The 25,231-nt window shown below is 44.0% G+C and overlaps 1 long non-coding RNA gene across 1 annotated transcript in view; it reads right to left on the reverse strand.

Moving 5' to 3' along the window:
* Positions 1–631: 631 nt before the first annotated feature.
* The window catches only part of LOC105479936 (uncharacterized), a 37,964-nt gene continuing 13,364 nt past the window's right edge, over positions 632–25,231 (reverse strand). Inside the window, exons 2-4 of the long non-coding RNA XR_986177.2 lie at positions 14,399–14,530; positions 3,885–4,090; positions 632–3,064 (exon numbers count right to left, since the gene is read on the reverse strand). This is a non-coding gene — a long non-coding RNA (uncharacterized lncRNA). The remainder of the gene's footprint in view (positions 3,065–3,884; positions 4,091–14,398; positions 14,531–25,231) is intronic.

Below are 25,231 nucleotides of genomic sequence, written 5' to 3' on the forward strand. Positions count from 1 at the left end.
TTGGCTATTAACATTCGGCTCTTCTTTACTTATGTAAATTTCTGCAGCCTTGAATTCCTCCTCAGAACATAGGTTTTTCTTTACTATTGCATGTTTAGGCTGAAAAGTTTTGAAACGTTTATGCTCTGCTTCACTTTTAAATATAAGTTCTAGTTTCAGGTCACTTCTTTGTTTATGCAAATAAATGTAGGCTATTAGAGGCAGCCAGGCCATATCCTGAATACTTTGCTGCTTAGAAACTTATTCTGCCAGATACCTTAAATCATTTCTCTCAAGTTCAAAGCTCCACAAATCTTTAGAGCAGGGGCACAATGCCTGCCAGTCTCTTTGCTAAAGCATAGCAAGAGTGACCTTTACTCCAGTTCCTAATAAGTTCCTCATCTCTATCTGAGACCACCTCAGCCTGGATTTCACTGTTCATATTTTCAGCATCTTGGTCACAACCATTCAACAAATCTCTAGGCAGTTCCAAACTTTCCCTCATCTTCCTATCTTCTTCTGAGCCTCTGCTCATTTCCCAGTTCCAAAGTTGCTTCCACATTTTCAGGTATATCAATGCCCCACTTCTCTGGTATCAATTTTCTGTATTAGTCCATTCTCACACTGCTATAAAGAACTACCTGAGACTGGGTAATTTATAAAGAAAAGAGGTTTAATCAACTCAGTTTCACAGGTTCTACAGGAGGCATGGCTGGGGAGACCTGGGGAAACTTACAATCATGGCAGAGGGTGAAGAGGAAGCAAGCACCTTCTTCACATGGTGGAGTGGGAGAGAAAGAGTGAAAGGGGAAGTGCTACATACTTTTAAACAACCAGATCTCATGAGAACTCACTCACTGTCAGAAGAACAGCAAGGGGGAAGTCCACCTCCATGATCTAATCACCTCCCACCAGGTTCCTCCTCCAACATTGGGAATTACAACTTGATATGAGATTTGGGTGGGGACACAGAGACAAACCGTATCAGCCTTCAATAAAGCTCTCAGGCAGGAACCCAATTCAGCCAAGTTCTTTGCCACTTCATAACAAGCATGGTCTTGGCTCTCATTTCCATCTGAGACCTCATCCAGAATGGCCTTTACTGTCCATGTTCCCAACAGCATTTTGCTCACAACCAGGTAGGTAATCTCTAAGAAGTTTTAGTCTTTCTCTGTATCTATTCTCTTGTTTTGCACCCTCACCAGAATCATCCTTAATGCTCTGTTCAAAGCATTACAGACTTTTTCTAGCAGTCACTTCAAAACAGTTCCAGCATCTACCCATTACCCAGTTCCAAAGCTGCTTCTACTCTGGCCTTCTCAAGGACTCATCTGGAGAGCCTGTGATTGCTGAAGGATGAAGTTCTCCTCATGCTGGGCACAGAAAGCCCCCAGTAGTGACAGGCTCTTAGAGAAGGAATCCTCCTGGCCCTCCTGCCTCCCAGGCCCCCCAGAGATGCTGTCTGGTCTCGCAGCTCTCCAAGACCATCCCTTCAGCTCTGGCTAGACAGCTCTCCATCCTTGTTGGGGCCATGGGATCCCCAAAGCTGTGGTTTCTCATGGCTGGGAGGAGAGAGAGAGAGAACGTGGCTCAGGGAGGCTGGCAGGGCTCTCTGTACGGGACCCCAGAGAGGCAGGGCAGAGGAGGAAGACAGTTCTAGAGCGTCTGCATCGAAGATTACAGGCTTCTTGCCAGACCTCCAATCACTGTCCGCCTCGTTATACCTCCAGGCTGCAGTTGGCACACGAATCCATGGGCCATCAGTTGCTTTTGTTTTTAAGATCAAAATATCGTATTTATGGCTAATAAAACTGAGTGGAGAATTACTAATAAAACTGACCTTAGATCTGCAGCCCAGAGGGCATTCAAATAATCTCCATTCCCTCCTTTAATTGAACTTGTCCCCTGAAACATCAAACCTGCTCGCTTATTCTTCAACCACAGGGTGCAATTACTTTTTACACAAGCACCCTACACAATGGGGAGACCTGAGAGAGAGAGAGTCGGGGGGTGTTTATAAGGTTTATTGAGGGGATCAGGGGACCAGAAGAGAGGGGAGGAAGCAATTCTGCCGGTGGAAATCCTTTCTCTACTTAAAAAAAATTCACCACACACGAAGACCACAAACAAAACCCCCTGCAAGAATTTTGTTTTGAAAGCTGTTCCCTGCCCCAGGTCAAAGAGAAGCAAAGAAGGGATCCGGGCGTTGCGGGACACGGCTCTCCCACCGCGGCGCCCACTCTCTGGTTCCCTGTCTTTTCTCTCCAGGAAGTTCAGGTGCCTCAGCCTGGGCCTCATTCGAGCTTTTAAATAATAAACAGGTGTTATCCTTGCCCTCATTTGTTACAGTTTTTAAAAAGCAAAATAAGCTAAACAAAGCAGAGAAGTATGCACCTAAAAACGTTTCTTCGACGGCTGGAGAAGCAAGGAAGGAAAGGCTGCCTACCATTTATTTTTTATAAACATCATACTAAATAACATGGATTTCAACTTATGGCTAAAAATAACATGTGATGTTTTCACTGCAGATGTCCCCAGGCCCTAAAGCGATTTCAGTGGAGCCTGCAGCTACCCCATCCTCCCATCGCTGCTCGAGGTCCCACGTTACCTACGCCTCATTGTTTCTAGAAGTTGCATTTCTGTATATTGCTCTGAATTGGTTTGCATGCTGGACCCTTGCTTTCCTGTTTTTGCCTCCTCCCACCCTGGGCCATCCCACCCCACCCTGGTGATCTTTGGGACGCCCCCTTGCCTACCCTGCAAGGACACTTGATGGAGAGGCTGCTGGGTTATGGCTTCCTTCCTCAGCTGACTCGCAGGCCCGTGGCCCCACAGATGTTCTCCCCGGGTTTGTTTTGATAGCCTGTTTTAAAAACAGTTCACATCCACCAACTGTTCAGATAATAATATTCCAAGTGGCAAGCAACTGTGATTATTTTTGTCGCTGTTTAGCCTGACGAGCACAGCTCAGCTGGAAAATATGGGGCCGGGGGGAATTCCCCTTCCTTGCTCTTCTAATCGTTGCCCATGTTTGCCACAAGGAAGTTGCATTTTTAGCTTTCTCTCGCATTGAGCCCCATGTTGCCTGGGAAGGAGAGAAGAAGGGGAGAAAATCAGATGGAGGAAATGCAGTATGGGGCCTAGTGGAATCGATAACCTTCCTTCCAAGTCAGACTGTTTTACTATCAACACTAAGAGGAGTCTTTGTGTACGTGTGTGTGGTGACATAAAGAAAGCCTTGCTTGGGGTAAAGCTGGTACTTTGAAGTGGCTCTCTCTCCAACATCTCAGACATCCCGGGCCTAAAATCGAACTTCTCGTTTGCCTATCCAGTTGCAGAAACCCCTGTGGTCTCCTGTAAAAGTGCAAAAGATCCCTACGCCTTCCCCAGGTTCCCAGAACAGGCTGACTGGTCCCTCTGACTGTTGCACTCCTCTGACCTCCAGAGTCAGTTATTTGTCAAACCTGGTTGATTTTCCCGGGACTTAAAAAAATTCTCTTGCACCTATCCCTTCTTTTCCAACCGCACCACCTGCCCCCAACAGTTGGCCCCTTCCCTGTCCCCTTCACTGCAGCGGCAATTTCAACCATGCCCTGGCCTTCCATCCCTCTCCTCCCATTTCACCCTCATACCATGGCTAGGCCCAGCTTCTGAAATCTTGACCCTGTTGTCACTTACCTGCTCAAAAACGCTTAGCAACCTCCCATTGTGTGCAGAGTGGAGCTACGGTGCCTTTGCCCGACTTTCCAGGCCCTCTGTGCCCAGGTCCCTGCCTGATCTCTCTGCTTCCCCATTTGGACCCCTCCCACAGTCTGCCCAAGCTCAGGATTTCCTGAACACACCTGTGCTTTCCAGCAGGGCTGCCACGTGACTGACTCCATGGCTGCCCTTCCCTTCACTATTACCTGAATGTGCTTCCAAGAGGTGAATACGGTTCAGCCTGTATGACCACACGGCCCCCAGGCCTTTGAGCACGCTGCTTCCTCATTCTGAAGTGCTGTCCTCTCCCAGCTCCACCTATCAAAATCACACTATTCTTCAAATGCTGCTTCTTCCATGAAGCCATTGATGGTGATTCTTGCTGGAAAGGGTGGCTCTTGATCATGAAAATCTGAAAAACATTATATTGGAAGTGTTTATAATTTTTTTTTTTGTATTTAGATGTCAGATTTTCTTACATAAAACCCAAACCTCTTTAAGAATAAAGGCTGTGAATTACTTTCCTGCATACAATCTGCTGTGCCTAGCAGTCAATTTTTGTTGGAGGAATGAAGGAATGAATGATTTATGTTGGGCTTGGGCGTGTACATTTCACTGATGACCCCTGGGTGCATTTAAATTCAGCACACCTGTCAGGTCTCTCCTCATCCTTATTTGTTACTCTATGCTGCCAAGTTAGGTGGAGGATAGGGTAGGAACCTGGGGAGGTTTCCTTCATTATCTACAGTCACATAATCACGAATCACAGATTCTCAGATATGAGCAAGTCCATCAGATACTGACAGCCCAGTGTTTTGCAAATGATTGCTCAGAGCTCCAAGTCCCAGGACATGGCTGGGGGTGGGGGGGCGGGGGTGGAGGTGTGCAGCACAAGGAGGCTGTGGGAGAGGGAGCTTTGGGATTCTGCTCCTGCTCCAACCAGATCAGCTCTGCTTGTATCTGTTTCACATTTTGAGGTCTGGTGGAAGTTATCTTTACCAGAGGCCAAAAAGAATTTTTATGAAAAACAAAACCAAACCACACATATAGTCCAAGTTGATAAAAATCCAAAACTTAAGAAAACGCCTGTCTAAACCTATCTGGAGGGATCTGAAGGAAAGTACATTCAGCAACTTCTAATCTATAGCAATCACCCACACCATCACAGGACGGCCCCACAAAACAATCATCAGACCCAAGACGTCCGTAAGAGTCCAGGAAAGAGCTGGAGGAGGCGAGTCACGCCAGGTTTTAGCTCCAGTTACGCCAGGAACAAGTTGTGCAACGCAGGGAGTTCTTTCGCCTCTCTAGACTCAGCATCTCATTTAAAAGCATCCGGTGGCCCTAGCAGCCTAGGCTGGGTGGTTCAGTGGTTATTAAGGGCACAGGGAGACCTGAGTGGCACCAGCACAGCCCAGGGAGCCACTGGGAGAGGAGAGGGGTCCAGCAGTGACACAGCCAGCAAGTGTCTGCACAAGGGAGAAGCACCGAGAGCTGGTCAATCTGCTCTTAGCCTGAACTTGGTGATCTCAGAGGCCCGGCCCAGCTCTAACATCTGTGACTCAGCTGGCAGCCGCGTGGACCCAGTTGCTGGGGGAAATGCTGCGTGCACATTTATTCTGGGTTTGGATATTTAAAGAGCCGGGTGTGTTGAGGGACATTTCGGAAGTGCTTAGGGAGGGAGGGAGGGAACTGCAGACTGGGCTTTTCTTTAAACACTTATAGATATCCTGTCTTGATCTCTTGGTCCACAAAGAGTAATTTTCTTCCCCTAAGAAAGTGACGTGGGTCTTGCCCATTGTGTCCGCCTCGCTGGCTCCCGGCTGTGCAGCCCAGCAGGAAGCAGGTGGCCTGAGGTGAAACACATGCCCAGCCCAGCTCAGGCCACTTCTGGGTTCCTGCCCAAGGGCAGCCTTGCTCCCCACAAGCAAAACTTGGCATGTCCCCTAGACTGCTGGGCATCTGAGGCACGGGGCTGACCCTTCACCTGGGAGGAGAAGAATGGAGCTCTCTCTGAGCCCCCAGGGGTCCTGGCAAAGGTGGCAGCCATGGGCCCTGGGGACACGGGGCAGCCTGGGCTGCTTCTTCCGCACTTGCTGTTTTCACTGGCTCAGGAAGCTCTGACTGCAAGCTGGGACTTTGTTTCCAAATCCCTGCGTCATTTTTACTATTTGAATGGCCACTTTGGGCTGCTTTTAGGGAGGTGGCTCTTTTGTCGCTTTCCTCACTCAGGATGTTGTTTCCAGTAGATTTCCTCACAGACTCCGTCTGCTGCCTTTGTTTTCTCTTCTGGGGGCAAACAGAGAAATCTTCCAGAATGGAGACTGCATCAGTGAATCGGACCTGCGGTGCTGTGAGCCAGCACAGTTTCATTTTTCTCTTATGACATTTATTGTTTTTACTTCTGCTTTCAGAGGTCATTGTATCTACATGCTCATTATAGCACATTTAAAAAAATATGGGAAACACATATAGGTAATATAGGAGGAAAATGAATATCACCCATAGGCCCAGTAGCCAGAGATCTACCTAGAATTCCAGTGATAATTTTTTTGTTTTGTTTTGTTTTAAATTGGGCTCACACTGCACACATTGCTAAGGAACTTGCTGCTTTGCTGCTTACCCCCAACCCTGTATCCTTAACACTGTCCCATGCTCTTTTATATTTTGCAGACACAGTTTTTTTTTTTTTTTTTTTTTTGGACAGAGTCTCACTCTGTTGCCCAGGGTGGAGTGCAGTGGCCTGATCTCTGCTCACTGCAACCTCTGCCCCACAGGTTCAAGCAGTTTTCCTGCCTCAGGCTCCCAAGTAGCTGGGATTGCAGGCACCCACCACCACACTTGGCTAATTCTTGTATTTTTGGTAGAGACAGGGTTTCACCATGTTGACCAGGCTGGTCTCGAACTCCTGACCTCAAGTGATCCTCCTGCCTCAGCTTCCCAAAGTGCTGGGATTACAGGTGTGAGCCACTGCGCCAGGCCGCAGACACAGTTTTTAAGTCCCTACAGCTCTCCTTTGGCCTTGCCACCAACAATCCTGTGTCAAAGACGTTAGCCGGTGTGAAGGAGGAACGAGGACAGGAGAATGGAGTAGGTCACACAATCCACATCTACATACAAAGCCCAGGTGGAGAAAGTTGTGGGTGGCTTTTCTTTTCTTTCTTATCTTCTAGAGTGTGCACATTTTTCTGTCACAAACGCAGGAGAAGAGGCAGAATAACGTGGCGATCGGAAGTGTAGGCTTCGGCAGCCTGTGATATGGGTGCAATCCTGCCACTAACCAGACGAGGTGCTTAACGGCAGAGTGCCTCAGTTTCTTCATCTGTAAAGTGTGAACAATAATGCGACCTGCCTCACATGTCAGCTTTGAAGATGCAGCTGAAGTCCAGTAAATACCCGGTCCTCAGTGACAATTAAGGCTTTATATGAACATTGCGATCATAAAAAGTCTGGCCAGGCACAGTGGCTCATGCCTGTAATCCCAGCACTTTGGGAGGCCAAGGCAGGTGGGTCACCTGAGGTCAGGAGTTTGAGAACAGCCTGGTCAACATGGTGAAACCTCTTCTACTAAAAATACAAAAAATTAGCCCGGCGTGGTGGCTGGCACCTGTAATCCCAGCTGCTCAGGTGGCTGAGGTAGGAGAATCACTTGAACCCAGGAGGCAGAGGTTGCAGTGAGCCGAGATCGTGCCACTGCACTCCAGTCTGGGCAACAAGAGTGAAACTCCATCTTAAAAAATAAAAATAAAGTAATAAATAAATAAGAAGTCTAAAAGTCCCTGCTATGGACTGAATTTGGTCCCTACAAGTACATCTGTTGAAGTTCAACCCTCAGCACCTCAGAATGTGACTGTTTTGGAGACAGCATCCTTACAATGGTAATTAAGTTAAAATGAGGTCATTGGGGTGGATGTTTACCCAATACCACTGTGTCATAACAAGAAGATGCAGAGACACCAGGGATGCGCTTGCACAGGGGAAAGGCCATGTGAGGACACAGCAAGAAGCTGGCCGCCTCCCAGCCAAGGAGAGAGGCCCCAGGAGAAACCAAACCTGCCCATACCTTGATCTCGGGCTTTCAGCTTCCAGAATGGTGGGAAAACAGACTTCCGTTGGGTAAGCCACTCGGTCTGTGGACTTTGTTATGGAAGCCCCAGCAAACCAATGCAGTTCCTTAACAAGAACATCAGTGTTATAGTTGCTCATCTAAGCACAGTGCAGAGGCAGCTGGTATACCCTAGACAAGTGGAAAACAGCTCGACTGCAGGCCCAGCAGTTCCTGCCCACCACGAGAAGCCCCCCTTGCCTTCGCAGGGTAGCCGGTGGCTGCATGACATCTTTTGGCTGCGCAGAGCCCCCAGGCTCTTGCCTCACCAGGCCTGTCTCTTCCAGGCAACAGGGTCTGTCTTGGCTTCATTTGGAGGGCAAGTGCTTCCTCCTCCTTCAGGAACCTTGGCCAGCCATTTCCAATACAACATGTGTGTCTGCACTTGAATGAAGTGGTTTTCCACCCTCCAAAGACCAGTGGGAGAGTTTTCATGCACAGTCCATTTGCATCACTGACATGATGCGCTCTGAGAGTGGGGTGTTGAATCCAAAACTCAGGTGTAGAAAGGGGGCCGCTGGAGGATGTATGTGCAGTGCTTCCTCAGATTATGAAAGCACAGCCAGCCTTCTGTTGGAAGCACAGGAAAAGTGTTTGCTGGGTAAGGATATTTTCCATCTTTGCAAACTGTGGGCCAGCTCTTTCTCCTTGGCTAGGGAGGTAGCCAATGCACCTTGTCTGCTAAGTCAGCCTCTCTTCATCCCTATTTTCTCAGTAGACAGCCTTATAAATCTGGCTAATAACTCCCATTTCATTTCCCCAAACTCCATTAGAGGGAAATTATAATGAAGCTCAAATACCCACCAGGTTATTCATGGGAAGGACCTTTGGCTTTTTAAAAATGCATTTTAGATGGCTGGATTAATCTAGTGGCACATTACAATGCAGCCCTGCTGAAGTTTGCAGGAGATTCCTGGCACCCGGCATTGTGCACTGCACAATGCCGCCAAGAAGCGTGAATTATCTTTACAGGAAGAGGCAGGAATTAATATGTCAGATGGAAAAGACCCACTGGCAGCACCTGATGAAAACCCAGGACTCTTTGCTCCCTGTCAAGGTTCTGCAAGGTTGGAGTCATAATCACACAACTCACAAGCAAATGCCCTGAGCAGGCTCCTCTCTGCAAAGGGCATAAGGGCAGAACAGCAGAGAAGTGACACACTACCCTCTCCATCTGGCCCTGCTCACCCACAAGCGTTGGGACAGGAATATTTGTAGCCTTGGAAAGAGGCACTTACCGAGATGCTTAATTGATGAAAGGCACATTGAGAAAAAAATGCTGATTTCATTCCTTTTATTACCTCTCTGGCACAGCAAGTTAATTAAAAAGAAAGTACGATTGCAGCTTTGTATTCATTAACCAGGTTGATTTGTAATGTAAATATATGCATTTGTATGGTGCATACATTAATGTAAGAGTAATAACAATAATGATAGTATCTATCACTAAATGAGCTCCAGATCCCAGGGAAGGAATGATCCACAGATTACTTACAACCCTTCCAACAACCCTGTTCGAAGGGTTATAAATAATGTTGACCTTACCGGGGCCAACATTATTAAATTTATTTTATTGATGGAGAAACTGAGGCTCAGAGTAGTTAAGGAGTTTGCCGAGCTAATGTGTGGTGTGCTGGGATTTGGTCTACATGAGGAAATAGTACATTTGTGGCAGAGTGAACTGAAACTTCTTTCTGCACACTCCTGCTTCAATTCCACCACCTAATCCTCAATGTGGTCATGAGAGAAGCCCCATGCGGTGGAGAGAAGCCAGATTGACTGCCACCATTCGCTGTTGTGTAGAATGAGGAAGCTCCGGAAGTCACCAGAGCAGGAAGGAGCACAGGAGCCCTTAGCACAGGAATGGCAAGGACACTGGTTATTTTGCAAAAAAACAGCTCCTTCATGTTAATATGAAGAACACAGTTTTCTCATACAGATTAAGTGGGTTCATTTTTGGAAGGGCAATGCTCCTTCCGGTGGTGGATTGTTTTTGGTTTCACATACCTCAGGAGAAAACCAATCATGCTTGAAGTTAAAGACCAGCTCCATTTCCCCTCCTTCCCATCCTAACTTTTTTACTCCTTTATCCCTCCAGAGGAGCAAAGAGAAGCTTGGAGGAAGAGAAAGCCGCTAGTATTCAGTGAGAGGATCACTCAAATCCTTCACCAGCATGCTCAATGAAGAATGCATTCAAAAAATCAGACGTTTTTTTCTTCCCGGCAACAAAATCTTGCCAAAATAAGCGTTCCAATGGTTTTATTTGTGGAAAGCCAACGCTTTCCCCCAAAATATTTTTTCTTGTTTCTTGTTTGGCTGCTACAAATAAAGCTGCAATGAACATACATGTACACATCTTTGCACGGAAGTAGCTTTCTTTTCTCTTAAGTAAATATAGGTGTATTTCATTTTATTGTACTTTGCTTTCTTGTGTTTCTCAGATGTTATTTATTTGTTTATTTAGAAATTGAAGATTTGTGGCAATCCGGTGTAGAACAAGTCTATCTGTACCATTTTTCCAACAGCACGTGCTCACTTTGCATCTCTGTGCCACGTTTTGCTAATTTGGAAATACTTTAAACTTTCTAATTACTATTATATTTGTTACGGTGATCGGTGATGACAGCAATCTTTAGTGCTACTACTATAATTGTTTTGTGGTGTCATGAACGGCACCCGTATAAGGTGGTGAACTTAATTGATAACGTGTTCTGACTGCTCCATTTACCAGCTGTTCCCCCATCTCTCTCTTTCTCTTAAGGCCTCTCTATTCCCTGAGACACAACACTATTGGAATTAGGCCAGTTAATAACCCTACAATGGCCTCTAAGTGTTCACGTGAAAAGGAGAGCTACACATTGTATTAATCCATTCTCACATTGCTATAAAGACCTACCTGAGACTAGGTAATTTATAAAGAAAGAAGGTTTAATTGACTCACAGTTCTGTAGGTCGTACAGGAAGCATGGCTAGGGAGGCCTCAGGAAACTTACAATCACTGCAGAAGGTGAAGGGGGAAAAGGCACATCTTCACATGGAGGATCAGGAGCAGCAGGGAGACGCTACACTTCTTAAACTAGCAGTTCTTGGGAGAACTCTATCACAGACAGCACTAGAGGGAGGGTGCTAAACCATTAGAAACTGCCCCCATGATCCAATCACTTCCCACTAAGCCTCAATGTCAACATTGGGGATTATAATTTGATGTGAGATTTGGGCAGGGACTCAGATCCAAACCATATCATTCTGCTCTGGCCCCTCCCAAATCTCATGTCCTTCTCACATTTCAAAATATAATCATACCTTCCCAACAGTCCCCCAAAGTCTTAGGTAGTATTAACTCAAAAGTCCACAGCCCAAAGTCTCATCTGAGGCAAGGCTAGTCCCTTCTGCCTATGAGCCTATAAAATCAAAACAAGTTAGTTACTTCTAAGATACAATGGGGGTATAGACATTGGGTAAATACTCCCATTCCAAAAGGAAGAAATTGGCCAAACCAAAGGGGCTACAGGCTCCATGAAAGCTGAAACCCAGCAGGGAAGTCATTAAATCTTAAAGTTCCAAAATCATCTCCTTTGACTCCATGTCTCACATCCAGCCCACACTGATGCAAGGGGTGGACTCCTAAGGCCTTGGCCACACATCTCTTGCTTTAAATCAAAATCTAGAAATAATTAAGCTTAGTGAGGAAGACATGTCAAAAGTTGAGACAGTCTGAAAGCTAGGCTTCTTGCACCAAACAGCCAAGTTATGAATGCAAAAGAAAAGTTCTTGAAGGAAATTTAAATTGTTACTCCAGTGAACACACAAGTGATAAGAAACAGAAACAGCCTTATTGCTGATATGGAGAAAACTTGAGTGGTTTGGATAGAATGGACAGAAGATCAAACAAGCTATAACATTGCCTTAAGCCAAAGCTTAATACAGAAAAAGGCCTTACTGTCTCCAATTCTGTGAAGGCTGAGAAAGGTGAGGAAGAAGAAAAAGTTTAAGCTAGAAGAGGTTGGTTCATGAGGTTTAAGGAAAGAACCATGTCCGCAACATAAAAGTGCAAGGTGAAGTAGCAAGCGCTGATGGAGAAGCTGCAGCAAGTTATCCAGAAAATCTAGCTAAGATAATTTGAAGATAGATACAATAAACATCAGTTTTTTTTTGTTGTTGTTGAGACAAAGTCTCACTTTGTCACCGGGGCTGGAATGCAGTGGTGCAGTTAAGGCTTACTGCAACCTCCAACTCCTGGGTTCAAGTGATTCTTTTACCTTGGCCCCTGAGCAACTGGGACTATAGGTGTGTGCCACCCATGCCCAGCCAGTTTTTGTATTTTTAGTGGAGACAGGGTTTGGCTGTTTTCTAGGCTGGTCTCAAACTTCTGAGCTGAAGCAATCTGCCTGCCTCGGCCTCCCAAAGTGCTGAGTTTATAGGCATGAGTCACTGTGTCTGCCCCAGATGTTTGAATAGAGATGAAAACAGCATTCTATTAGAAGACTTTCTATAGGACTTTCAGAGCTACAGAGGAGAAGCCAATGCCTGGCTTCAAAGCTTCAAAGGACAGGCTGACTCTCTTGTTAGGGGCTAATGCAACCTGTGACTTGAAGTTGAAGCCAATGCTCATTGGCCATTCAAAAATCCTAGGGCCCTTAAGAATTACGCTAAATCTACTCTGCCTGTGCTCTAAAAATGGGACAAAAGAGCCTGGATGACAGAACATGTTTACAGCATCGTTTACTGAATCTGTTAAGTCCACTGTTTAGACCTATTTCTCAGAAAAAAAATACTTTTTTTTCAAAGTATTGTTGCTCATTGACAATGCACCTGGTCACCCAAGAACACTGATAGAAATGTAAAAGGAGATTAATGCTGTTTTCAATACTATAACACTACATCCATTCTGCAGCCCATGGATCAAAGAGTAATTTCAACTTTCAAGTCTTTTATTTGAGAACTACATTTTGTAAGGCTATGGCTGTCATAGATAGTGATTTTTCTGATGGATCTGAGCAAAGTAGATTGAAAACCTTCTGGAAAGGACTCACAATTCTAGATGCTATTATAAACATTTGTGATTCATGGGAGGAGGTCAAAGTATCAACACCAACAGGAGATTGGAAGAAGTTGATTCCAACTCTCATGGATGGCTTTGAAGGGTTCAAGACTTCAGTGGAGGAAGAGATGGCAGATGTGGTGGAAATAACAATGGCACTAGAATAAGAAGTGGAGCCTGAAGGTGTGACTGAACTGCTGCAGTCTGATGGCAAAACTCGCATAGATGAGGAATTATTTCCTATTGGTGAGCAAAGAAAGCGGTTTCTTGAGATGGAATCTACTCCTGGTGAAGATCCTACGGACATTGTTGTAATGACAACAAAGAATTTTGAATATTCCATAAACCCAGTTGATAAAGCAGTGGCAGAACTCAAGAGAGTTGACTCCAAATTTTAAAGAAGTTTCACTATGGGTAAAATGCTATCAAACAGCATCACATACTACAAAGAAATCATTTATGAAAGGAAGTCAGCTGATGTGACCAACTTCACTGTTGTCTTTATTATTTTCAGAAATTGCCACACCCACTCAATCTTCAGTAACCACCACCCTAATCAGTCAGTAGCCATCAACATTGAGTCAAAATCCTCCACCAGCAAAAATAACTGAGTTGACACTTATTTGCTTTCAGCACTTGGAAAATGTTGTGCCATTTCCTTCTGGCCTCCTTGATTTCTGATGAGAAATCTGTTGTCATTTGAATTGTTTTTTTTTCCCTATAGATAAGGTATTGTTTCTCTCTCTCTGTTTTCAAGATTTTTTCTCTGTCTTTAGTTTTTAGAAGTGTGACTCTAATATGTGTTAGCGTAAATTTCTTTGAGTCTATCCTGACTGGGGTTTGTTCAGCTTCTTGAACCTGTAAGTTCATGTATTTTGTTAAATTTTGAAAATTTTCAGCCATAATTCCTCTAATGCTTTTTCATCCCTTCTTTTCCTCTTTCAGGACTCTGAAAGCATGAATGCTAGATCTTTTACAACAGTTCTATAGCTTCCTATGGCTCTCCTCTTTTTTTAAAGTCTATTTTCTATCTCTTGTTCAGATTGGATAATTTCTATTGTTTTATCTTCAAGTTTATTTATCCTTTCCTTTGTTCTCCCTATTCTGTTCCTGAGCCCATTCTCTAGAGTTTTAAAATTTTGATTATCATATTTTTTTCAGTTCTAAAATTTTCATGTAGTGCTCCTTTACATTTTCTGTTTATTGGTTGAGATTTTCTTCTTATAAGTCTGTCTGCCATTGTTCGTTGAAACATTTTTTATAACAGCTGCTTTAAATTCCTTGTCGGATAATTCTAATATCTGCATCATCTTGGTATTGGTATTTATTGAATGTCTTTTCTCACTTATTTTGCAATTTCTCTGGTTCTTGATGTGGTGAATGATTTCTGTTTGTATCCTGAACCTGTGTATTGCTACGGACCATGGATTTTGTTTAGATGTTCTCTTTTAGCAAATTTCCACTGACTTCACAGGGTCCAGGGTAAGGCAGGCCTCTGTACCACTGGATGGCGGTGATAATTGTGGTTTCTCATTCACCTTTCTCTGTCACTAGTGGAGAGGAGAAAGAGGTACCTTGTTAACTCTGGGTGGAGGCAGAAGTCCAGGATCTTCACGTAGTCTCGATTGGTACTCGGGAGGTGAGATTATAACTGCTGAGTAGCTATGCAAGTTCCAGATCCTCTGTCAGTCTTCTTTGACATCACTCTGTGGGTAGTAGAGGAAAAGGTGCCTCATTACAGCCTAGCAAAGACGAAACCTAGCTCCCCATTCTGTGTTTGCTGGTGGGTGTGTCAGTGCAACTGCATTTTTTTCTCGATGTTTGGCTAGGGGTGGGATTGTTATTGTCTAAAAACTTTCCATCTTGCTAGGTTACACTTTGTCTTTGGCTAGGGAAAGAAGGCTTTTCTTAGAGGCTTTTTGTTTTTTTTCTTTTTAACTGATCCCATTGGTGTTTTCAGATTGCTGGCCTTTATCAGCACCTTGTCTGAGATATATGAGGCAAAAAGGGAAACACAGGGGAACTTACTTGCCTTGTCGTTCTTGGGTCCTGAGATCTCTAGCTGGTCTGCCTTTTCTAGACCTTTCAAAGTCCTAGTGTGTGTGCATGTTTGTGTGTGTGTGTGTGTATATACACACATATGTGTGTGTGTGTGTATATATGTGTGTGTGTGTATATGTATATATGTGTGTGTGTGTATATATATATGATATTTGAGCAAAGACTTGAAGTAGGTGGGGAGTAAGACATCTGGGCTCCATGGCAGGGACAATCCAGACAGTGGTGATGGCCCTACTGAGAGTCTGCCTATTCTCTTCAAAGGGCATCAAGAAGGCAGTGTGGTGGGATGGGAGGAACAGGGAAATGAGGATAGAGAAGGGTGGTGGGCAGATCATATAGGGCCTTGTCAATTAGTAAAGGCCTTTTGTTTTCACTCTGAGTGAGAAGGGGGACACTGGAAGGTTCTGAGCAGAGAAGCAATGTGATCTAATCTAGGTTTTTGGCAGAATACCTTTAGAAGGACAAAGGTAAGAGAAGAATGCCTATTAGGAGGCTAATATGGTGGTCTATGGGAGAGAGAACAGTGGTTTGAGTAAGGGTGGTAGTGAAGGTCGTGAGAAGTAGGTCAATGCTGGAGATATTTTGAAATGAAAGCCAGAGAATTTGCTGTTGGTGTGAATTTGATGCGGAGAGTCTGTCACATTAGGTTTACCTCATCCCCTCAAAGTTTCCAAGTATGCCAGTGAGTTATTTATTCTTATACTAGAAAACTGGACAGAAGAAAGAAAACTGGAGATCTGACTGACCCAATGTTAGCCTGAAGTTTTCAGCTACTGTGTCTTCTGCCATTGTTGAAAGCTCGTCTGAAAACTTGCTTTAAAAATGTTTTCCACAATGGCCCACTGTAAGAAATACATTTCTACATTGCAAACTAGTGTGCTTGGTCTCACAAGCACATCATCATCACACAATTTTACAGAAAATCATCCATCTTACTAAATGCATCATGATGCTTTCCTTTCTCTTCCATTTAACTTCATTAAGACAATGCTGGTCACTGCCCTCTAAATTGATTTCACAATCCAACAATGACCTCAATCTATGGTTTACAAATCCCTGGACTCTGTAACACCTTTGGTGAACCAGATCTTTGCACTGGCCTGGTGATGCTCTTGACATTATTCTTGGGCTGTCAAGGTCACAGTTCTTTAATACTATGCTCATTGTGTGTACGTTGGAGACTCCATAGATCATTGGCATATAGACTAGGGTGCTCCATATAGACATGTACATAAGGCTTGGGATCCTCCAACTAAAATCTTTCTGAGGTCTCCATTTCCCTGGAGACCAGACAATGTTAGAGGTGGGCCAAGTCAAGTTTGGTAGGAATCATAATTAGTAACAGGAGAATTAAAGGACATTTGATACCAAGTTGATTTCAATAGTGTATAAAAACTTTGCTTCTATATAGCTTCATTTCTTTCCCCTCCCTTTGTTCTGTTCTCATACAAATCAAATATTATATGTATATTCCCATAAATATGAATTTAGAATTATTTTTATGCAGTTTTCTTTTAAACAAATAGGAGAAAAAAGAGACAAACAAAAATATATTTATATTGCCTTTTATATTTACCTATGTAGTTGCCTTTACTAGTGCTCTTTATTTCTTTAGGTGGATTCAAGTTACTCTCTAGCACCCTTCTATTTCTAGTTGAAAGCCTTTCTTTAATATTTCCTGTAGGGCAGGTATGCTAGTGATGAGTTCTCTCAGTTTTTGTTTATCAGAAAATGTGTTAATTTCTCCTTTATTTTTTGAAGGATAGTTTTGCTGGATATGAAAGTTTTGGTTGACAGGTTTCTTTCTTTCAGCTTCTTTAATAGGTAGCCCCATTGCCTTCTAACCTCCATGGTTTCTGATGAAAAATCTGCTGTTAATTTTTTTTTTTTCTTTTGAGACAGAGTCTCACTCTATTGCCCAAGCTGGAGTGCAGTGGTGCAATCTCAGCTCACTGCAAGCTCCACCTCCCGGGTTCACGCCATTCTCCTGCCTCAGCCTCCCGAGTAGCTGGTACTGTAGGCGCCCACCACCATGCCCGGCTAATTTTTTGTATTTTCAGTAGAGATGGGGTTTCACCATGTTAGCCAGGATGGTCTTGATCTCCTGACCTTGTGATCTGCCCACCTCAGCCTCCCAAAGTGCTGGGATCACAGGCATGAGCCACCACTTCCGGCCAATCTGCTGTTAATTCTTATAGAGGATCCCTTGTAGGTGATGTCTCACTTATCTTTCTACTTTCAAGATTATCTCTTTGTATTTCACTAGTTTGATTATAACCTGTCTAGGTTTGAGCTCTTTGACTTTATCCTGCTTGAATTCACTGAGGTTGTTGGATGTGGAGATCAATGTTTTTCATCAAATTTTGGAAATTTGGGTCATTATTTCTTCATATATTTTCTTCTGCCTTCTTGTCCTCTCTCCCTTCTTTTTGGGGATCTTATTACATATATTTCGTATGCTTGAGTCTGTCTATCAAGTCTCTGAGACTCTATTCACTTCTCTTCATTTTCTATTCCTCAGACTGAATAATTTCAACTGATCTGTGTTCAAATTCACTGATTCTCTCTTGTGTTTGCTCTGTTCAGACTCTGTAGTGAATTTTCACTTTAGTTACTGTACTTTACAACTCTAGAATTTCTATTTGGTTCTATTATATAATTTATATCTCTGTATCAATATACTTTATTTGGCAAAACACCATTCACATGCATTTCTTTAGTTCTTCAGACTTTTTTTTCCAGTTCTTTGAACACATTTTAAAAAGCTGATTTAAAGTTTTTGACTAATAAGTCCAACATCTGGGCTTCCTTAGAAACAGTTTCTATTCATTCATTTATTTTTGTGGAAGGCCATACTTTCTTGTTTTTCTGAATGTCTCATAAATTTTTTGGTCAAACTGGACAATAAAATCATATAATGTAACAACTCTGGAAATCAGATGCTCGCTCTTTCCTGGGGCTTGTTGCTACTGCTATTCATTGTTGTGGCTGTGTGTTTGTTCAGTAATTTTTTTAGAAAACTAATTCTGTAAAGTCTCTATTCTTTGTCCTGGACCTTGAAGTTTCTGCTTGGTAAGTTTAGTGGTCTGCTTATTACTGCACAGAGACATCTTTAAATGCCCAAATCAGTAAGACTCCCACTCCTTGCAAAGAAGTTCTGTGTGCATTTTGGGGCATGCCTTCAATACTCAGTCAGCTGATTGTCAACTCTTCCTTAGCCTTTGCTTTCTGCTTCCGCAGAGCCTCAAGGTCAGCCGAAGGTTAGAACTTAGAGACTTCTCAAGTTTACCCTGAGCATATGCACAGGCCTATTATGCACATGGCCTTCTAGATTCCAAAGAAGATATTAGAGCTTCTCAGAGCTCTTCATGGACATCTCATTTCCTAGCTTTTCCTTTTAAGCTTTTTTTGGTTAGCCTATTATTTGCCTTAATTATCATCTACTTCCTCAGGCAGCTATGATGTTAAACAATTGCTGATGATTGATTTTTATACATGCCTCCAAGAAAAAGACTGTTTGCACTGTGTCAGCTCTTAGGTCAAGAAAATACAAGCCTTATGAGCAGGGTCTTCCAGGGAACCACCAGGTAGATATGAGAGTGGGACTTTGAAGGAGGTCTAACTCTGTTCTGCCCCTCCAGAGACTGCCAGCTTTCTGTTTTTCACTGAAATTGCATGCTGTTGGTTTCCAAGGCTACCATGGAGCTGGAGATAGGGGGATGAGAATAAGGGAAGTCAAAATACTGTGAAGCTCCCTGTTCTTACTGAGATTCTGCCATTTTTTTTTCCAATAAATTCTCCCAGGTTGCTGCAAGATTTTGTTTAGTTTTCTGAGTTCTGAAAACATTGATTATGACCATTTTTGTCAGTGTTCACCTTGCTTTTAGGGAAGAGATAATTTTTAGAGGTCTTTATTAAACCATTCCCTCTGATACCACTCTTAAAATGACGTTTGAGGTTGGAAATCAACATAAACCAAGCTGATTGAGTGGGAACATAACCAGAGTATTTAATGGATGTGCAACTTTTGGAAGAGGGACAATTTTGGCTGGATCATAGGGGCTGTATAGAGTCCCCATGTGGGAATAAGGTAGGGTGCAAGATTGAAGCCACATTCAAACTGACATTCAAAATGTTTGAAGGGAGAAATCAACATGGTGAAGACAATGTTTTAGGAACATTAATCTAACAGTGTGTCCAGGAGGTGGGTGAGAGCAGAAGCAAGAAGAACAGTTACTTTAGTCAAAAGGGGGACATTGTTTACCTGGAACAAGCAATAAGAATAGGTTGGGTGTGAAAGCATCCCAAACGAAGCTTCTTTAGGACAGTCAATTACTGGTTACTGGGAAGGGCTTCAAAGTATGGTTGTTGTATACATAATTGTTTTCTGTAGCTGCTGACAGTGGGGACGCTTCCCTGCCAAGTTTTCTTCCTGCCTGTTCAGAAGTTATTATCTTCTAATGGGGTCCTTTTGGCCTCATCCTTTTGTACTGTCTATATCTATAAATGGTCCTCCTAGCAAAGTACCTTGAGGTTTTTGGCCTTCGATCCCCTCAGTAGTGCTGCTCATTAGTGGTGAAGCATAGCTGGTGTTCACAAATCTTCATGGAATCACACATGAAGTTTTCAACTCACAGGAGCCCCTATTTTAAGGACATCAATAGGTTTGCCACCCATTTGCTGCTGGTGGTGAGAGAACCCTGCACAGAGGAGAAGGGCTGGGCGCTTTCCTTCTGGGATGTCATTGATATTCAGAATGTCCCTTCTAGGTACACTGGCCCAAAGGTAAAGATGTGGGGAGGATAGCTCATCAGACACAGCAGGTGCTGGGGTTCCACTGTGCTTTATGTCTCCCAAATGGTATATCCAAATTCTTCTTTCTGTATCTCCAAACGTTCAGGTCTTTTCAGACAACCAGAGACATGTCTTAAATTCTAGGTCACATCAGACACAGTTTCCCAAAGTACAGTAGTCCCCCACCTGCTGCCCTGCATCTGTGGTGATACATTTGAAGACCCCTAGTGGATGCCTGAAACCACAGATAGTGGGAAACTTGATTGCTGTTCATTGCAATATGTCTCTGTTCACGTGTTCCACCCACCAATCTAATGCCCTTTTCATCTTAATTAAGCATTTATCATGAACTGTGGCTGTAACTTTGGCAGACTGAGGTGAGACAGAAAACTAGTCCAAATTACCTTTTCCTTCTTTACAATTTTACAGATAGATTGTTTTTACTGTAGATCATAGCAATATCAGCATATAATTGTTTTCTTTCCTCCTTGAGAACTTTCACCTTTTCACTTAAAAGAAGCACATTATAGCTTCTCTTTGGCATATATATATTGCCTGCATCACTACTCCTGTGCTTTGGGGCCATTATTAAGTAAAATTAGGGTTACTTGGACACAAGCACTGGGTGGTGTAGACAGTGTGGAGATGCCAGACAAATGGAGGACTCACATCCCAGGAAGGCCAGGAGTGGGACAGTGTGAGTGAGATGTTATGGTGCTACTCAGAAGTGCACAATTTAAAACATATGAATTGTTTACTTTTGGACTCTTCCATTTAATATTTTCAGACCATGGTTGGCAATGGGTAACTGAAACCAAGGAAAGCAAAAGTGTGGATAACAGAGACTACTGTATAGTCCACGGAACTCCAGCCCCATGAGTGTCTCTCACAAAGAAGTCTAACACGTGAGGAAAAGCTTCATTCTCTGTTTTCTTTAGGAAGGGTCACAGTGCATGTTACCATGTTAAAAGCTCTGAGAAGTCCTGTGAATAACTAAACTTCTAGTCTATTTAACTTATTATTTCCTACTTTCACTGACCACAGAACCCTTTTTCCTATGGCCACCCCATTTTGAAGTGAGGCCTTTGATAAGTGTCACTTAACCATTCATTTACCCTCTTCCCTCTGGTCATACACAATATGCATCAATGTTCCAAGGGCTTCAATAAGTGCCAGACCCTTGGAAAAATGAGGAAATCAATTAAGCACATGGCGAGTCACCCAGACAGCCCAGATGTCACAACCCTGCCTTGCTGAATTGCCCCAAAAGATCCTGAATGGCTACGGCTTCTTAGAAGCTTGGAAGGCTTCCTTTGCTATTTTTTTTTTTCTCAATTGAGTGGGGTTTCCTCAATGTAAAATAGGGTAACTGGTAACAGCACTAACCTCATAGATGCTATATCATAGGACTGTGGCGAGGTTATTTACTTGATATGAGTTCAAGTATGCGAAGTGCTCAGAACAGTTCCTCGCACATAGTGAGCTTTATTACGTTAGAAATTCTTGGCCTGAAGACATTCCTTAATGACCTATGTTGCATTCATTATCATTAGGTTGCTATTATAACATAATGTTATTATGATCTATTATTCTAGCTTTTTAAAAAAATAAATGATCAAGAGTGAAGCTTAGTCTAAAACAGCAGGACATGATTGCAGGATGCATGCAGTCTCTGTGTCTCTCTGTCTCTCTTTCAGTCTGTCTCTGTCTCTGTCTCTGTCTGTCTCTATTTCTCTTTTGCTCACTTACACAAACACATGCCACTCTCTCACTCTGAATTAATCAATTGCCATTGATCTGTCTCAGGCCTGGGGTCCCAGTTACAGCCCCCCTGAGGTACGGACTCAAAAGATGAGAGAAAGAAAGAAAAGAGGCTTTCTTTGGGGAAGAAAGATGGAGCTAAGGGGGGAATAGGGCCTGCAAATATCCAGGATCATTGTTCAGAATACGTCTCGACAGTTTTATAGAAACAACCCAGACAGTTCTGGGGCCGGCAATTTCCACCGAGGGAAAGAAGAAGCCCTTGATCTCCACAAATCTCCCCGAGAGTAAGGTGTGTGCATCGCACGCGATAGAAAAACACCGCCACACACGATAGAAGGAGAAAAGATGCAAGCCAATGGAAGTGACATTTCTCCCTGGAGGTAAATGTTAGCTGGGAGGGTGACTGTTCCCCGCCTCTGAGGAAAGGAAATAGCAGGTTTAGATGTGCCTGCGTCCCCCAGCGCTTCCCACCTCTTCAACTCCTCCTCGTTTCCGCCTGCAAGAAAGGAGAGGATTGCTTTCCTCTTTAGAAGCAGCCATTGGAAAGTAGCGAAATAGCAAATTGGGCATTATGCCCATCATTTCCAAGGAAGTCAGCAGGCGCTGGAGAACCCAGTCTTTCCTCCCAGGCCTACTTTTCTGGAGGAATGAGGAAAGAAGGGAAGCCAAGGAGACCAGGCTGACATTTCCAAACAGAAAGGGCATGTCCCTGGCCCTCAGGGAGCGAGAACCGGGACGCCAAGGGGCCACACTGGGAACCAAGCTGCACAGTGACACGGCATTGCGTGTGTGCACTCAGAAAGATGACACTCTCACCATGCTGTAATGACTAATAAAAACAGCCCGTCAGAAATATGTCTCCACTTTCCTTTGCTCCAGGTAATGAATTAAAGATGACAAGGGAAAAACAAACTTCAGTGGCGTGCCTTCTTCCTAAGCATTAGAAAAGCTTCAGTCAAATTGTGCTGCACTGGAAATTCCTCTTCCCAATCACGCCTGCCCAAGGACAACTCTAAAGTGGATCAGAACCTTCCAAGGCTCAGACCCAACTCACAAACATGTGCCCACCTAGGCCTGGGGTCTGGCAACGCTCGTCACCATGCCCCAGACAGAACGCCGGGTTGGGCCCCTTGTAAGCAGTCTGACAGCTCACAAATGGAAAAGGGACAGGTCTAATTTAAAATGTGTTACCGCCCCTGTGCCCAGGCTGGGAGGGACAGAGAACTGAAGGGTGGGCACTGGGCCAGGGAGGCTCGGGAAATGATATGCTGCCTGCCAGGTAGCAGGCTCGACTCAGCATTTCCCAGGAGCTTGTTGTGTTGGCTTTATTTACAGCCTGAATATTGGGTGTGGTGCCGAGTTCCCTTTGAAGGTGCCTGTGTCCATCAGATCAGTATCCGAGGTCTGCAACTGCAGAATGGGGGTGAGGATGAGCGCTCTCCACCAACCCCTAGATTTGCCGTGTCACTGAGGAGGGCTTGGAGGGGACCCTCATCCCCACTCAGCTTCTACCTCGGCCTCCAGCAGAGCTGTTTGGTTTGCATGCCCCACCCTGACTTGTTTGTCACGCAGTTGTGTTTGAAGAAATCGTCCTCGGTTGAGGCTGCTGCTGGCCTGCTCACTGCTGGCTGCCTGCTGGGATTTTGCAGTCCTTGCCCCCTCCAGCCAGACCTGTGACTTTCCTATGCTGGACTCTGGTCACAGTGGCCACCTCTCAGGGCAGGGTGTATACCTTCAATTTGTTCTGGAAAAAGTCCCCACAGGCACCCTGGGCCTGTGTGGGAAGCCCAAGAATGCCAGGGTACATCTCAGAGCTCAGCCCAGCCACTGCTCCCATTCAGGGAGACTTGTGGAGGCCCTTTCTTTGTGTCCAGTGGAAGATACCAAAGGCCTGTATGAGGAAGGGGGTAACCCAGCCAGGACAAACCATTTCATCACATCTTTCCTGAAGGGTTAGACCAGGCAGGACAAAGCCCTGGGTCTCTAGCAGATTCCTTGTCCTGGCCATTCTAACTACAGAGGCCTCAGTAAAGACAGGGACTGAGACTCTCTTCAATGAGCTCCTGCAGAGCTATTATCTGTGGGCTGATGGCTCCTGAGCACTTGGCCTGTCTAATTGTCTGAGACAGTTCCCCGGGGTGGGGCGTCTGCTACAGAGCCCAAACTGGGAACTGTGCAGACCACGGCCTCCACAGGCTAAATTGGCTCCCACCTGCTCCAAGACCAAAGCCACAGTTGGTATCATTCCTTATAAATAGCACACATCTAATCCAAATACTAAATTAAATTAGACTTAAAATAGTGACATAGTCGACTCCTGGTTCACTGCAAATGGTAACTAACAACACCCACATTAGTAAATACTCATTTTCTGTGGCAAGGTTCCTTCTTTCCCAAGTTTTCCCACTTGACCTGAACCCAAAGCTGTTTTGTGTGTGTGTGTGCGCACGTGCATGTGTGTATTGGTGCATATTAACAGGCAGGTCTTTGTGGAGAACTTTGATCAGTATTGGCAATGAGTCTCCCCACCTGATGCATGTGTGAATGAAAGTGCTCTCCACTGAAAGACAGAGCAACAGGAAAGCTAACTTCTAGTTCCTCCTTGCCTCCACCCCTCAGTCCAGTTTTCATTTGTCCTTTTCTCTTGGTGTTCACAGAGGCAACTTGCTCTAATTCCTGGCCCCATCACTAGAACCGGAAGTCCCAATACTCAGGTCTTGATTTCAGCCCAACCTGCTTCAGCTTCAGACTATGGCTAAAAATATTCTCCTCATTTTGCTGTGTGAGGACCCTCAGCCACAGCTGGATGGCAGAGTCTGAGTATGTGAGCAGATGTGTTTGGGTTTTCAACAGACATTGATTAAGTATTGACTAAGTGTCAGACAGTGTATTCTGTGTTGGGGAGACAAAGGGCACAGCCATGGTTCCTGCTCTTGGGGCATCATCCTTCAACAGAAGAGGCGAATGTCATCCTTTTTTATTTGTTAGTTTATTCATTCACCCACTTAGTAAAGATTTATTAAGGGCCTTTCATGTGCCAGATACCATACAAAGACACTACAAATCTAAAATTAAATGACACTTAGTCACTACCCCACTGGAGCTTGCAGTGAGTTGGCAGCAGGGACACAGACATTCAGTCCACAGCATACTGTTTTACACATGTTAGCTGGTTAAATACATAACTACCACAAATAAATATGGTGCTTTACCTTGAACAAGAGTTAAAGTTTGTTTGTGGAAGTGGCATCAGGTAAGTTGTAGCTTGTGAGTTATTATGAAGTACTGGAAGGAGGATTATCTAAAATTGGATGGAAAGTGGTAACATTGGATGTGAATGGGTGCAGCTCTGGGTACATGGTAACTGAGGCAGCTGATAGATGTTTAAGGCATGTACATATGTGCAATTTGTGTACCCCTATGCAGTTCTGTTCAGCTGGAGGCAATCTTCTGTGTTCACTTAGTTGTGTGTGTGTAGACAAAATTATACATAAGCAAATGCAATATTTGCATATGATTAAATTGTTTCCTACTATGTCAATTGTATTGAACAAATCTTCATTTTAAAAATGAGTACCATAGCAGAACTAGTTGTAGTAACTACCTCATGGGATGTCATGAGGGTTAAGTGATATAAGTGTTGAACCCAGGGCCTGATAAGTGGTGAATAAGTGTTGCTAGTGTAATGAATATATATCAAATTATTATATTTCAAACAAAGAATGAATCAATGAACACAAGAATGCCTAATTGTGGAGTGGTGAGCAGTCATTTAGGAAGTATGTGTA

The sequence above is a fragment of the Macaca nemestrina genome, chromosome 9, assembly GCF_043159975.1.
Source record: "Macaca nemestrina isolate mMacNem1 chromosome 9, mMacNem.hap1, whole genome shotgun sequence".
Classification (NCBI taxonomy): Eukaryota; Metazoa; Chordata; class Mammalia; order Primates; family Cercopithecidae; genus Macaca; species Macaca nemestrina.